This window comes from Crinia signifera, chromosome 12 (assembly GCF_055691185.1).
Source record: "Crinia signifera chromosome 12, ASM5569118v1, whole genome shotgun sequence".
Taxonomy (NCBI): domain Eukaryota; kingdom Metazoa; phylum Chordata; class Amphibia; order Anura; family Myobatrachidae; genus Crinia; species Crinia signifera.
The window spans coordinates 34,729,712-34,744,316 of NC_139228.1; the positions used below are offsets into that span (position 1 = coordinate 34,729,712).

A 14,605-nucleotide genomic window follows, 5' to 3' on the forward strand; every position below is an offset into this window, starting at 1 on the left:
CGGATATAGAACTACACACTGGACATTTTCCATACAGCTGGGTGAAAGCAGCAAACAGCAATTTCACACTCAAGAGAAAATGGGTGTACAGACAGGAAGTAAGGTGTACATGTGAAGTTAAATCTTTCTTCGCTTCCACAGCTCATGTCAAATATTTTTTAATAAGTCACAATTTAATCATCAGGTGATGACTGACAATGGTTCAATTAAAGCAGTTGGGCGTGATGCAACCACTTAAGCCCAAGCGCTGATCAGTAAAAATCACAAGTAATTTGGCTACCCATTTCTGGGTGCATAAACATGGTCATTGTCCCTATATAGCTTGACTTATTAGCCCACCAGAACCAACAATGACATCTATGAATGGTACTACTGGAGTCCATACGCATTAGAAGACACTGACGCCAACACATCATCTAGTACTACTGCACTCATTGCATATTACACTTTAGAACTACGCCTGAACAGCAGTGGAAACGCATACTGCCACTAACATACCCAATATTTCATTTTACTATGCCTCTTCATTATTGGCAGACCAATCAACCAAGAATTTGCAGGTGGGATTCAATGTCCCACCTGCAGTGGGACGAGAAGGGGGCGTGGCCGCAAGCTGCAGCCGGGAAGACAGCATTGAATAGGGCCCGCAGCCATCTCCCCTGTCGGGAGATGGCTGCAGAAGACTGAAACCCCCCCTAAAGGTCAACACATTAAAAAGATCAACATACATTTGATCAACATGGTAAAACTGCTGACACAAGCAAAAGGACAACATGAATTTTTCAGGATATTTTTTTTTTTTAAACAACTTTTAACACGTCACCATCCCAGTAGGCATAGTATAATGTGCCGAGTGCAACATGAGCCATGCGAGGGGACAGGATACACTTATACAGATGGAGCCGGCCTCATTCAGCGGCGGTCTGATCGCCAACTGCCGGAAGGGGACATGCTCGCGCATCCCTGTCGGCCCCAGCCGCCTCCCTGAAGTGGAGACAGTTGATAAACTGGGAAGCGCGATGGAGCACCTCTCGCCGGCGATCGCCAGCGGGGACATTCTGGCGATCCCTGGCACTGAACGAGAGGCACTCCATCTGTACGTGTCCATGTCGCTACAAAAATCCGTGAAAAACTCCTGTTGACCTTTTGCTTGTGTCTACCTAACGGACCCATACCGAGCAGAGATATTCAACATGCGGCCCTCTAGCTGCTGTGAAACTACACCTCCCAGCATTCCCTACACAAGTATTTCTATTAGGACATGCTGGGATGTGTAGTTGCACAAGAGCTGGAGTGTCAAAAATGTACAGTAACAAAGGGCTTGCCACTTGCCCACAGCAACTAAAGTTAATTATATTAAATCACCTTCCCAATTTCACCAATCTTTATGCAGCAAGGGGGGGGGGAGAATAAAATAAACTATACATGTTTAGCTTTTCTTCTTTTATATTAGCACTGTGACCATGTTTGCATTTGTGGCAAACCTTATATATTAAGGATTGGCTGCTTGGGCGTACTTTTAATAAAGTATTTACACTTGACATACTTTTATGGATAAATAAGCGCTCACACATCTGGTTTAGCCATTAAGCTGCATGGTTTCCAAACTTTTTGTTGCTAGTATTCAGATGCTACAAGAGGTGCAACTCTCACAGTGTACTAGAGACATCTGCCTTGTAACATTAATAGCAAAGGAATTAGTTTTAAACATGAACAAAGTCAAAAGATGAAGCACTACGGAACTTGGCTTGAAAAAAAAAAAAAAAGCTGCACCTTACATCACAGCCCTTTTATCACAGATTCAGACTCCGTTGAACAAATATACAAACGATCAGTGCAAGCTAGCAATGCATTTGTGTTGCTCCCAATTTTCATTTACGCAAATAAAACGAACATTTTGAGGGAGCAGGGCTCTCTGCGCAGACAAGATCCCAAGGACCTGGTGGACCAAGAGGGGCTATTTGACGCAACTTATACAAGAGTGTATGAGGACACATCTGTACACAACACAAGAAGCTCAAGCTTTCAGGGTGTGAAAATGCAAGTTTCATCTGCACCATCAAGGATTATCCAGGCAGCAAAGGGATTTAAAACACTGGCATGTCCACAAGAAATTGTTTGATTTAAAAAAAAAAATAAAAAAAAAATGAAAGAGACTTGGAAGCTTGAATCTTAAATGAAAGTGCCAAATTTGGTAATGCAAAGAATAGAGGTTGAGTTGCAAAAATACATTAGCAGTTATTAATGTGATCCTGCTGAAGAATTAGAACGTGATTCATCTGATTGGAAGAAGGAGCAGATGGCCTGCATGTATAGGTAGCACTCTGCAGATTTTCTATAAAGCTCAAAAATAAAAACTCAGTTAATAATCATTTTAACACAGGTTGAGTATCCCTTATCCAAATTATTCCGAAAACCACAGTCTCCAAAAAGTACTTTTTTTGGAGGGCTAACAAAACCTACTGGGTACATATACATGTAACTGGCACTGTTGGGGACATGATATGTAACTGACACTAAATATGTGCAAGAAAAGGATTGCTTGGCATTGAAATTCAGTGGGCAGTATTCAATGCTGGGGGCTACTAGCTGTGACAGCGAGCAGGGTCAGTATTCAACTGATCCCCTGCATACGCCTTTTCAGCGTATGCAGCCGCTAAAACAGTGAGACTCGCGGCTAAACGCAGCATGCTCCCTGCATTAGCTTCGAGCCTCTCTGGGGAGAAACCTCGCCGTCCGCTGACAGTAAAGATTCCCCCAGAACGTTGAATGGGGTGAGCACTTCTTTTCGGTGATCCCCGCATTTAACCCCCTCGCCGGCCGCATTGAATACACCCCAGTGCCTGAGATAGTACACATACTTTGTTTCATGTACAAATAAAATATATTTGTGTGTATTTCATGTGCTTATACAACATAAATGCAAGATACCTCATTGAAATATAAAAATATTCCAAAATAGGGAATAATCAGTTATCCCAAATTATTCTGATCCCAAGTATTTTGTTTAAGGGATAATTAACCTGTAATAGCAAGTTGTCCTAATATGGGAGCAGGTGCAGCCCCAAGTATAACTGTTCCATAGTCTATAGGGCAATACAACTGGCCTGACCTACGTATCTATAGTAATAATAATCCGTGTGTGTGTGTGTGTGTGTGTGTGTGTGTGTGTGTGTGTGTGTGTGTGTGTGTGTGTGTGTGTGTGTGTGTGTGTGTGTGTGTGTGTGTGTGTGTGTGTGTGAAGGGGGAGGGGTTGGCAGGTAGTAATCAGCAACGTGTGCATTTAAATACAATAAAACTGTATAGTATAGGACTAGGAGAGGGTTGACACTCTTGAAATGTATCAAGTTTAAGTTTCTCAAGTTCTCTAGGATGTTATTGCATATAAACAAAAAAACACCTAACTTTGTTTCATAAATACTTCCCTCAAAACATTTACATGGCAAAAGTCCAGCAGCAAATTAAAGGGAAATCTCTCTCTCCACAAAAATGTACATTAGATCAGAATTAGGGTGGCCAATCCCAGCATCAGCGGTATACCAGGATTTGGTAAAAAAAACTGCTGGTATTTGAATCCTGGTATAGGAGTTTCCAATCCAGGGATATCAGGATTAGACTGCGCATGAGCACTTGCTTTCACGCAGCCCAGCTGCTCCTATCCCAGCCGTGCAGCTCTGCGCTGCTTGACCTGTTCAGAGGTCACTCTGCACAGCCAGCTTTCCGCAACCCAGCTGTACAGTTCCGGCCGCCCTGCAGCTTCCGGCCTCAGCGCCGGGGATTCCCAGACCCTCCTGCCTGCCCGTTCCTGGCCGTACGATCCGCATAAGTACAGATGTAGCTGCTCCTGGCGATAGAACCGCCAACTGCCACCATCCGCAAAAAGAGGGCACACGTGCACCCCGTTCTGGCAGAGCCCTCTGATGCTCCCTCTGATCATTGCCCGTCTCCCTGAAGTGGAGACAGGCAGGGGAAGCACTCCCCGCCACCATGTTGTCGAGGACAGGCGTGCGTGTGAGACACTTGCGCATCCCCATCAGATGGAGCACCTCCCCGCCAGCAATCACCAGCTACGTGCGTTGCAATTACTTTACACTGCTTTTCTGGGTGCTGTAAGGTCCATAGAATGTCCTCTACTAACCTCCAGGAAAGCAACTACAAGAGCCTGCTAACCATATAAGACATGTGATGTCACTGGTGTTTGAACTGTTTGAGGCATGCAGATTCACTGAGGTGTGACGTAGGAGTTTGCTTTCAAACATGGCCCATATTCTTTACTTCACTTAGAGGAGCATATTCAATGTGTGCCGTTTCCATCCACACTGAAGCCTGTTAGATTCAACTTTCTGGGGGGGGGGGGGAGGGGGGGGACCTGCATGGTCAAAAACGGCGCTGGGTGGTTTAACCTGCGGTCGTTTTCAACCAAATACACGTGGATTTGGACAATCCAAGTGAGTTACGACTATCGGAATGCTTCAGACAGTCGGAGCATTGAATACCAATGGTTAAATTGAAGTCGTATTGTCCATCATTCCATCTGTCAGGAACTGTCCGACCTTAGTCCTAAAGACTTTCTGTACTAAATATATGCTTCTATAAACTCTGCGATAGAATATAATTTCACGCTGACAAAAAATGTATTTTAAAAAGTTTTGCAGCCCAACTTATTTTTCCTTGGTTTTTAGGTCCTTAGTGGAGCAACATTGCTCTAATTAAGCAAGCAGATGAAAACTAGTTTGTGTCCTGGGTACTTGTGTATTTTGGCGGCGCCCCCGATGTCCGTCGTACGACGGACAGATCGCATCGCATGCCATGCACCCGATGGCATACGATGCGACACGATTTTGACCCCCTATACGACCAAAAATCGTATAAGCACCCTAAAGGGTGCTTTTGAGCACCCAAATGGGTGCTTACAATGTTAAATGCACCCCCACGCCACCCCCCCACTATAAACGTGAACCCGAAGTGTGGCGAGCCCGCGAGGGGCGGCGGTACGCGTCCTACGACCTTTTCATACCCCCACTATCCACGTCGGCATGGAGTTGAGAATAGAATAGTGTGGCGAGCGCAGCGAGCCACCGAGCCCGAAGCGTGGCGAGCGCAGCGAGCCCCGCGAGGGGACGCGGATACCTTCACAGGTAAACGCGTCCCTTCGCGGGCTTCACAGGTATCCGCTGCGCTCGCCACGCTTCGTGCTCGGTGGCTCGCCACACTATTCTATTCTCAACTCCACGCCGACGTGTATAGTGGGGGTATGAAAAGGTCGTAGGACGCGTACCGCTGCGCTCGCCACGCTTCGGGTTCACGTTTATAGTGGGGGGTTGGCTTGGGGGTGCATTTAACATTGTAAGCACCCAATTGGGTGCTTAACATTGTATAAGCACCCATTAGGGTGCTTATACAATGTTTAATCGCATCGCATCGTATGGCATTGTATGCCATGTACAATGGCATACAATTTCAAAATTGTATGCCATCGTGCACTATCGTACGATATTGCGTCGCATCGCATACCATCGTATACGTTATGGTATGCGATGCGATGGGCGCCGCCAAAATACACAAGTACCGTGTCCTGAAACACATTGGGGGTGATTCAATTGTTTTCGGCATCAATGTTTCATGTCTAAACGGGACGGTTTAAATGGGCAAACAATTTCCAGGATTCAATTTTGTTTGGGCAGTCATGCACATTGCGGCCAAACAGACAAGATTTAGCCCTGTAAAACTGGTGTGTATGCGCGGTTGCCTGAAAATCTCAATCTGTGATTTTTGGACAACTGCACATGGGTCTGAAATGGACTCTTAATTTCATCAACACACTCTCACATGATCTGAGGATCGACCTCTGATCAACGTACAGATATACCCCCTGATGAGCACACAATCGATCGCACAACCTGACCAAATTGTGCGTTCAGGCCTGAGATCGTTCTAGTATATTGGCCACCATTAGCCTACGTGCAACACCCTGTAACACTCAAATTCTCCTACTTGGGTGCAATAACGTTGAACGTTTGTTTACGGGCACAAGCGCAATGCGTCAAACCACAAGATCTGCTTAACAAACAGACTAATGTTCAATTCTATATCAGTCCCAGTGCGTTTACAGGAACTAGTATTGGGGTAGGTAGGCAGTTACTATGTATACATAAAAGGCTAACTACCCCTCAGCTCTATGAGGTGAAGTACCACCACCGACAACTAAAAACCACTCGGAAGACCAAATTACTCCTTTGCAAAACTCAAAGTGAAAGTAAAAACTGTCACAGCTCAAAACGAAAGTACATTGTAGAAGTCGTCATTTTGATGGGCTTTTAACGAGTAAAAAATAAGTTGTATGACATTTTTAAAGAACAAACTGCCTGAAACCGATTTCTCATGTTAAAGAAAATATAACACAAACCAAACAGCTTGTCAAGTAGTTATGTACAGTAGAATATCAAGTAAAAGCCCAACTGTGTTGTGGTGCTATTAAAATGCAAACCTAGGAGGGATAGTGTCGTATTGTCGACTTGACTTGGGTCGACAGTCATTAGGTCAACACCGTTGGGTCAACAGGCAACAAGGTCGTCAAGGTTGTAGGTCAACAGGTCGTGAGGTCGACATGGGTTTTTCCACTGTTTTTTGAGCTGACGTGCTGACAGGCGGTATTTCATGCCCTACCATCCACTAGGGCGTGGTGGGAGAATAAAATAGTGTGCCAATCGCAGCGAGGCACCGTGCCCGAAGCATTGCGAGCGAAGCGAGGGGCTGTGGTTGACTTCCAACTGTGTCCATGTCGACATTCAGGTCAAAAACAGTGAAAAAAACCATGTCGACCTAATGCATTTTTTTACCTTGTCCCATTTCGACCTAGACACCTGTCAACCTTCACCCATGTCAACCTAGAGCCCTGTCCACCTAGTTGCCTGTCGACCCAACAGTGTCGACCTAATGACTGCCGACCTAAGTCGGGTCCACACCCACCTAGGAAAGCCCAGCTGTAGTACTGGCCCATCTCATTTAATTTCCTGGTATAAATGTCTTAGGAATCATTTCAATGAATTATTGACGTGCACCATAGATCCAGTGACACTGATCTTACGCTATCATTCAGTACTCTGAAGCTGCAGACTTTCTGCCATTGGATGTGTAAGTATGGTAGTTAATATATGGGGTGGTCACAAACGTTACTACACAGAAATAAGTTTCAAAGAACCTAACTGAAGAAGAAGCTTTAAGGACGCAAAATATGTATGTACACATGTTTAGGTACTTGTGAGTTATCCGGGCTGCCGATTTTGTCCTTAACTTAAGGACACCCGACCGACGCGATGCCCGCGATTTAGCCCAAATCGGGGGCATCGCGTCGGTCGTGGCCGTTATAAGGGGCCGCGACGCGATGCCCGCGATTTCCCATAGACAGTAATGTTAAAAGACACGATGGACCCGATTTCCCATAGACAGTAATGTTAAAAGACGCGATGGACCCGATTTCCCATAGACAGCAATGTTAAAATAAAATGACAATGTGAAATTGGCCAATATGGCCATTTCACATTGGATATGTTTTAAAAAAAAATGTTTCATGGCCCCCCACCACCGTTAACGCCACCCCGCTATTGACGCCAACCCGAAGCGTGGCGAGCGCAGCGAGCCCGCGAGGGGCGGCGGTACGCGTCCTCCGACCTTTTCATACCCCTACTATCCACTAGGGCGTGGAGTGGAGAATAGAATAGTGTGGCGAGCGCAGCAAGCCACCGAGCCCGAAGCGTGGCGAGCCCCGCGAGGGGACGCGGATACCTTCACAGGTATCCGCGTGCCCTTGCGGGCTTCACAGGCTTCGCCACGCTTCGGGCTCGGTGGCTCGCTGCGCTCGCCACACTATTCTATTCTCACTCCACGCCCTAGTGGATAGTAGGGGTATGAAAAGGTCGGAGGACGCGTACCGCTGCGCTCGCCACGCTTCGGGTTGGCGTCAATAGCGGGGTGGCGTTAACGGTGGTGGGGGGCCATGAAACATTTTTTTTTAAAACATATCCAATGTGAAATGCCCATATTGGCCAATTTCACATTGTCATTTTATTTTAACATTGTTGTCTATGGAAAATCGGGTCCATCGCGTCTTTTAACATTACTGTCTATGGGAAATCGGGTCGGAAATCGGGTCCATCGTGTCTTTTAACATTACTGTCTATGGGAAATCGCGGGCATCGCGTCGCGGCTCCTTATAACGGCCACGACCGACGCGATGCCCACGATTTCGGGCGCGATGAAAAAATTGGCAGCCCGGATAACTCACAAGTACCCATGTTTAAATAGATCAACTTTTTTTTTTTTTTTTTTTTTTTTTTTTAGTGTAACTGACCGATGCATTTTTAATACCAATTTATTAGCTACAGAAGAATTCTTCATGGCCAGGGTTCTGCAAAATACGTATATGTAAAAAAAAATATAAGACTGTGCAAGTGTATGTTATCTGACCGCTTAAGACAATCCTGCCACAATTATCCATAATACGGTTATCGAGCAGCTTTAAGGCCACCTAAAGTGTCAATTTAAACAAAAAACTTTGCCACTTACTACTCTGCTTGAAAAAGTTGCTTAGGCTATATTATATAACCATTCCCAAGAAAACAATCAAAACGGTACTTGTTTAGTTTCACTGCGCCAGCATGGCCGCGCGCTACTTCCGGGTTCTGCGCTCGCCAAACTTTCTAAAATAAACTCCATGCCAACGTGGATAGTTCGTACCCCCACTGTCCGCATTAGCATGGAGTTGATTTTAGATAGTGTGGCGAGCCACCAAGCCTGTAGCGTGGGCGAGCGTAGCAGGGACTCAGACGTGCGGCCATACACAGCCGTGAAACTAAACAAGTACCATCAAAACTATTGTTAAATAGACAGGACAGGAGCTGCTGCCTACAGCGTCCTGAGGGAAGCTTGAGCGATCTGTCAGGACCAGTGTTCTCCAGTGAGAACATTGGCCCTAACCCTGGTGATTACCTATATTTATCCAGCATGCTGGATATTAAGGACCAGGCGATAGTGACGCGCCCATCGCCATGGCCCCTACACACGGAGCGATGTAGGGGCCTTTTCTAAGCAATCTAGTGAGATTGATTAGAAAATGCCCCTTAATCGCTACGTGTGTAGTCCCCATAACACCAAATGCAAATCCAGAACTGCAAATACTTTAGCTACACAATGTGGTTTGCAAGGCAAATTTTTATTAAACCTATTGGTTTCTTCACTCTACTAACGTGAAATAATCTTCCCCTTTGTACCTAGACTCTAGGGATAAAACGATGGCTGTTTCCAGGGAGCTACAAGATTACAGATGGAGTATGGCTCATCCTGGCAGGGGATGGCGGTGGCGACGCCAGCCGCCATCCCCCGCCAGCGCCATATCGATGGCGAGAAGGGGACGCGCGCACGTCCCCTTCCGACTGCGCTTCCATCCGTTCCCCCGCCGCCTGCCCGCACCCCCCCCCCCCCTAAGGCTGGTTTCACACACTCCGGACAGTGAAATCCCGCACGGCCAGGGAGCCGTGCCGCACACACTAGTTTATCATGGAAGGAATGGCCACAGCCCGGCAGCCGTCCCTTCCAGTGGCGGGATCCGGCTGCAACCGTGCGGCCGGGTCGTGGCCGTCCCGTGTGAATGGACACAATAGTGTCCATTCACAACTAGTGTGTGCGGCACGGCTCCCTGGCCGTGCGGGATTTCACCGTCCGGCAGGAGCCGGAGTGTGTGAAACCAGCCTTACCCTGTCCGTCTCCCGGAGACGGACAGGGTTTCCGTCATGCTGGCGACTGAGACGCACGCGCGTCTCAGTATGTTGGATGGCGAGGCTGCTGGCGGATCGCCAGCGGGGAGGTTCTGGCGATCCGCCAGCAAGGCTGAGCCGTACTCCATCTGTAGCTTTGGAATAAAAATATGGCTCTAGAATGGGTAATAAAAAAATGCAGTTAAGTTGGTGAAATTATTGACAAATAGGCATCAAGTTTAAGCAAAATATCAATGAATGAGCATGTACATTCCCACCACAACTGCTCTTACACTGCAAAAAAAACACAATTATACTAAGAAGTGTGGTATGTGCAAAAGTATTCAAGTCATCTAGTTACAGTATAAGCACGTCATAAAGGAATGATGGAGGAGTGGTTGTGTCAACTTCACAAATGCTAGCCTATTCAATCTCATACAATTGATCTCTGCATCTTTTATTCCTCCTATTTACTACTGCATCAAGAAACTGATAAAGATAAGACTGCCAAAAATGTACTGTGTGTATCAGGGATCATGAATGATGACCAGTGCTAAAAGAAGCTGAAACTGCCTCCAAAATGCTGACGGTTCAAGGCGACTGGAACGACACAACTGGGTTACCGAAACGCACTAAGACAGACAGATCATTGGTATATCTACCCTGACACAATCTCCAATTGCAACACAACAGGGAGAAGCAGTATACATAGAGGAGGGGGGTTGTCACGTGACCTCAGTATCGCAGTGCATGAGTCATAGAGGGCTGCCATACACGGAATTCCCTACAATATGTTTCGTTGCACTATCACACGCATTTTCTTTTATTACAACTTTTTTTTAAAGGTAAATAAAGCGCATTGATTAAACAATTCCTGGGGATAAATAAACGACAAGCATGGTAGAACAACAAATAGTTTCAGCCATACAAAAGACCTAGTGAGTGTAAACATGTGTAAGCTGTCACTTGCAAACAGGCATGTCACACAACCCGAAAGCTACAAACACGATTTTCCTGTACTGTCAGTTTGTGCTGGTTGTCAGTCACCTATGCAAGGTATGCAGCAGGACTTGCCAACCTGAGGAACCATCTACTTCAACCTTAACCAGTAGGGGGCAGGGGCAGAACAGGGCAAATATTGGGACTGTGCCAATCACATAAACAACCCTCCCACCCCCCAAAAAAAGAAAACAATGTTGCAGTTACACTTTTAATTGTTTAGGGGAGGTGTAAAGTGCCTATTAAACTTAAAAGTAGGATTGTGAGAGTGGAAATGTGAGTGTTACAAGCATAAGATACAGGACCAAGTAGGATTCTAATAGGTACAATAATGTATCCAGGACACAAGCCAAACCCACATATGGAAACTAGAAAATGTACAGTATAATGCTTGTGCATAATACATAATTTGAAAAATGGATTCAGGGTAGATTTTAAAATATATACCATAATATATATATATATATATATATATATATATATATATATATATATATATATATATATATACATACACACACACACACACACACACACTGTACATACATAGATACATGAGAGGACAGAAGGAAGGAGGGGGAGGGCAGAGCCCACCCCATTAATACACCCACAGAGGGTGATGTTGGGAAGGAGGGAGGAAGGGATCTGGCAGGATTACCTTGGATCTCTCACTAGGGATTAGAGCCTGGGTTGGGGGTTTCCTGGGTCTCCCTGCCCTCTCGGTTGCCTTGCTGACAGTTTAGGCCTCAGTCCTCAGCGTCTCCCCCCCCAGCACCTTCTTCCTGTGAGCCCGGGATAATCCTCCGTCCACAATCACCTCGGCGATGGTCCCAGCGAGCAGGAGTCACATTCCCCGGGCTGCGGCGGGAGAGGAGAGCGGGCTGGGGGCTGGGGGCTGTGTGCGCGGCTGCTGCCCCCTCTTGTCACTTCCCCTCCTCTCTATTGTCACTAATATCACTGGGCTGCTGCTGCTGAGTCCATGGCACACACAGAACACAAACACAACCTAACCTGCCTGCCTCCCGGCTCCGCCCACCGCCGTGCTGACGAACGGACAGGTTCAAACAGGGAGGCGCGACGTGATTGGCTGCCGGGCGCTGCCTGCACGCCAGCGACGGTGGCAGCAGAGAGGCGAGGGCCCGAGCCTAGCAGGGTAGGGTGAGCGCGCAGAGTGCTGGGAAGGGGCGCAGGGATTGGCCGCTGCGGGAAGTGCCCGTATGGAAGAGGGGGAAGGGCGGGAAATGCTGGGACTGTCACTGTGGGAGACGGTGACTTGTCTTGTGATAGTGCTGCTGCTCTGCGCTGCCGGGATGATGTTCTCCTCAATGCGGCCAGGGGTTGTGTCACTCTACGGGGCTGGCAACTTTCTGTGGTTCTGCAGCGGGGTGTTTCAGCACACGGGCCAGCGATGTGCCACAGGTCGCCCTGGCCAACTTTCAGGCCATTGACTGCATGGTGCCCTGATGGGGCGTTCTGCTGGTGTGCACATGTAGCACACTGCTCCATAACATTGCATGCTAATGATACCTACATGCGTGTCTAAACTGCCCTTCTCCCTGTCTGATGTGTGCATTCCACTACCAAGCACACACATATGGGGATCTTTTACTTCACCCCAATATAATTAGAAGGTGTCTATACCATTTATTTTGAGGTTTGAGACTTAAAGTCCTGATACCAGTTTACACCATTGTCTCAAACCCTAAAGTTAATAAAGTGGTCTTACAGTATGTTGGAGTATTAATTTTCGTTACATTTGGAAGATCTAGCTTGAATAAATCGTTCAAATTTCCTTACAAGTTAAAAACATCTTTTATTGCTTAACGATTAATATCAAACCCATGATGAAGTCTCATAAAGAGACTAAACGTGTCGGGTTCTTGGTATGATCCCTATTCCTAGAAAATTCTTCTAATTCCAAGTGTATTATCTTCTTTTATATAATTTTTTAATAAATGTTTTATATTTGAAAGAATGTGCGCTTAATAACACTATTTGGTTGTGTATATGTGTGTGTGTGTATATATATATATATATACATACAGACATACTCATTTACTTCCGGTGGGGCCGGGGATGGTCGCATGCAGGAGAGCTCCGGTGTCCATCCACGGAGCTCCCATCCCCGGCCCATGGTGAAGGTGCGGGGGACGGGGGAGACGGAGAGAGCACTGACCGCTGAGTCGATGTGCTCCCCCGGCGCTGGTCGCGGCGTTCCCCGGCGGGAGAGCATGGAGGGCGGAGACGGATGGCGCCCACAGTCACGGCGCCCAGATGACTACACTATGCTGCCGGCATGAGGCCCTGCTGCCGGTCCCTCGTGCCAGTGGGACGCCCAGCTGCCGCAGCCCTAGGATGCACTGGGAAGCCCGTCCAGCCTCATGGATCTCTGGATGAACTGGCTGCCTGGGAGAAGGTATGGCTCCAGAGAGAGGGCCTAGCCTAGGCCACAGGCCTCACTGTCTGTCCCAGGCCCCAGGCTCCTGGCCTCACTGACTCTCCCCCCCCCCCTCCAGCCCCAGCCCCCCCAGCCTCATGGACTCTCTCTCTCTCCCCCTCCCCCGGCAGCTGCCTGCACTGACTCTCCCTTCAGGAGGATGGCCTGGTGAGGCCTTCAAGATGGCGCCGCAAATGGCTGCCTAGGATCTGTGCTCAGCAAATATATATCCCGTGTCTCATGTGTGATAACTGTACTGTCCCTGCTACAACTGTACTGTCTCTGCTTCTATTATTACCTGCCGGCTGCTGCAGTGACCAGTGGCGCCGCTGATGGCTGCCTAGGCACTGTGCAGCTCGGCAGGTATGTGTTCCCTGAGTGATAACTGTACTGTCTCTGCTTCTACTATTACCTACCCGGCTGCTGCAGTGGCGCCGCTGATGGCTGCCTAGGCGCTGTGCAGCTTGGCAGGTATGTGATCCCTTGTGATAACTGTGCTGTCTCTGCTTCTATTGGTACCTACCCGGCTGCTGCGGTGACCAGTGGCGCCGCTGATGGCTGCCTAGGCGCTGTGCAGCTCGGCTGGTATGTGTTCCCTGTGCGACAACTGTGCTGTCCCTGCTTGTATTGTTACCTACCTGGCTGCTGCAACGACCAGTGGTGCCGCTGATGGCTGCCTAGTCGCTGTTCAGCTCGGCAGGCATGTGAATCCCCGCAAGTAATGTCAATATGCTCTCAATGTAACGTGTATAATTGTCTCAATGGAATGTATGTAATGTCTCCCCACCCCATTTCATCCCTGCTTGATGCTGCACTGTAATCCACAAAAAATTCCTAGTGTGCGCAAGCACACATGGCCAATAAAGTTGATTCTATTCTATTCTATTACGGCGGCACTCACTGAACTCAACGTTTCAGTGCACTTTTATCAAGAACCGTGTACAGGGCACTGAAACGAACTTAAACAGTTATGTCATTGCCGTTTTTTCGACGTGAGTGCCGCCATAAAGTGAGTGTATCTATATGTACCCGCCGATTTGACGGGGATCTATTGTTGAATGGCACCGGGCAAGCTTTTTCCAAGGCTATAGGAGTGCCGGCCAGACGAACTGTGTGTGTGTATATATATATATATATATATATATATATATATATATATATATATATATATATATATATATATATATATATATATATATACTAGGTCAGTGGTTCCAAACTTTTTTTAATCACGGCACCCTAGAGCATCAAAACATTTTCAAGGCACCCCTAGGCCAAATGCTTCTTATCGAGAAATTCAGGAAAAAAAATTATATGAAGTGCATTGTGTTTATATGTCACAGTTATCTGGTGAGGGACAGGATTTGCTTCTGTTTGTCCACATATATTATGATTTGCAGCCACTGGTTTTGCCTGT

General features: G+C 47.2%; 1 protein-coding gene across 2 annotated transcripts in view; it reads right to left on the reverse strand.

Moving 5' to 3' along the window:
- PPP2R5E (protein phosphatase 2 regulatory subunit B'epsilon) overlaps positions 1 to 11,839 on the reverse strand; it is an 89,124-nt gene extending 77,285 nt beyond the window's left edge. Inside the window, exon 1 of one of the 2 annotated variants that reach the window (XM_083166891.1) lies at positions 11,410 to 11,839. The gene's annotated coding sequence lies outside the window, so the exon portion shown is untranslated. The remainder of the gene's footprint in view (positions 1 to 11,409) is intronic. The other variant, XM_083166890.1, reaches the window with a different exon arrangement.
- Between the last annotated feature and the right edge of the window lie 2,766 nt (positions 11,840 to 14,605).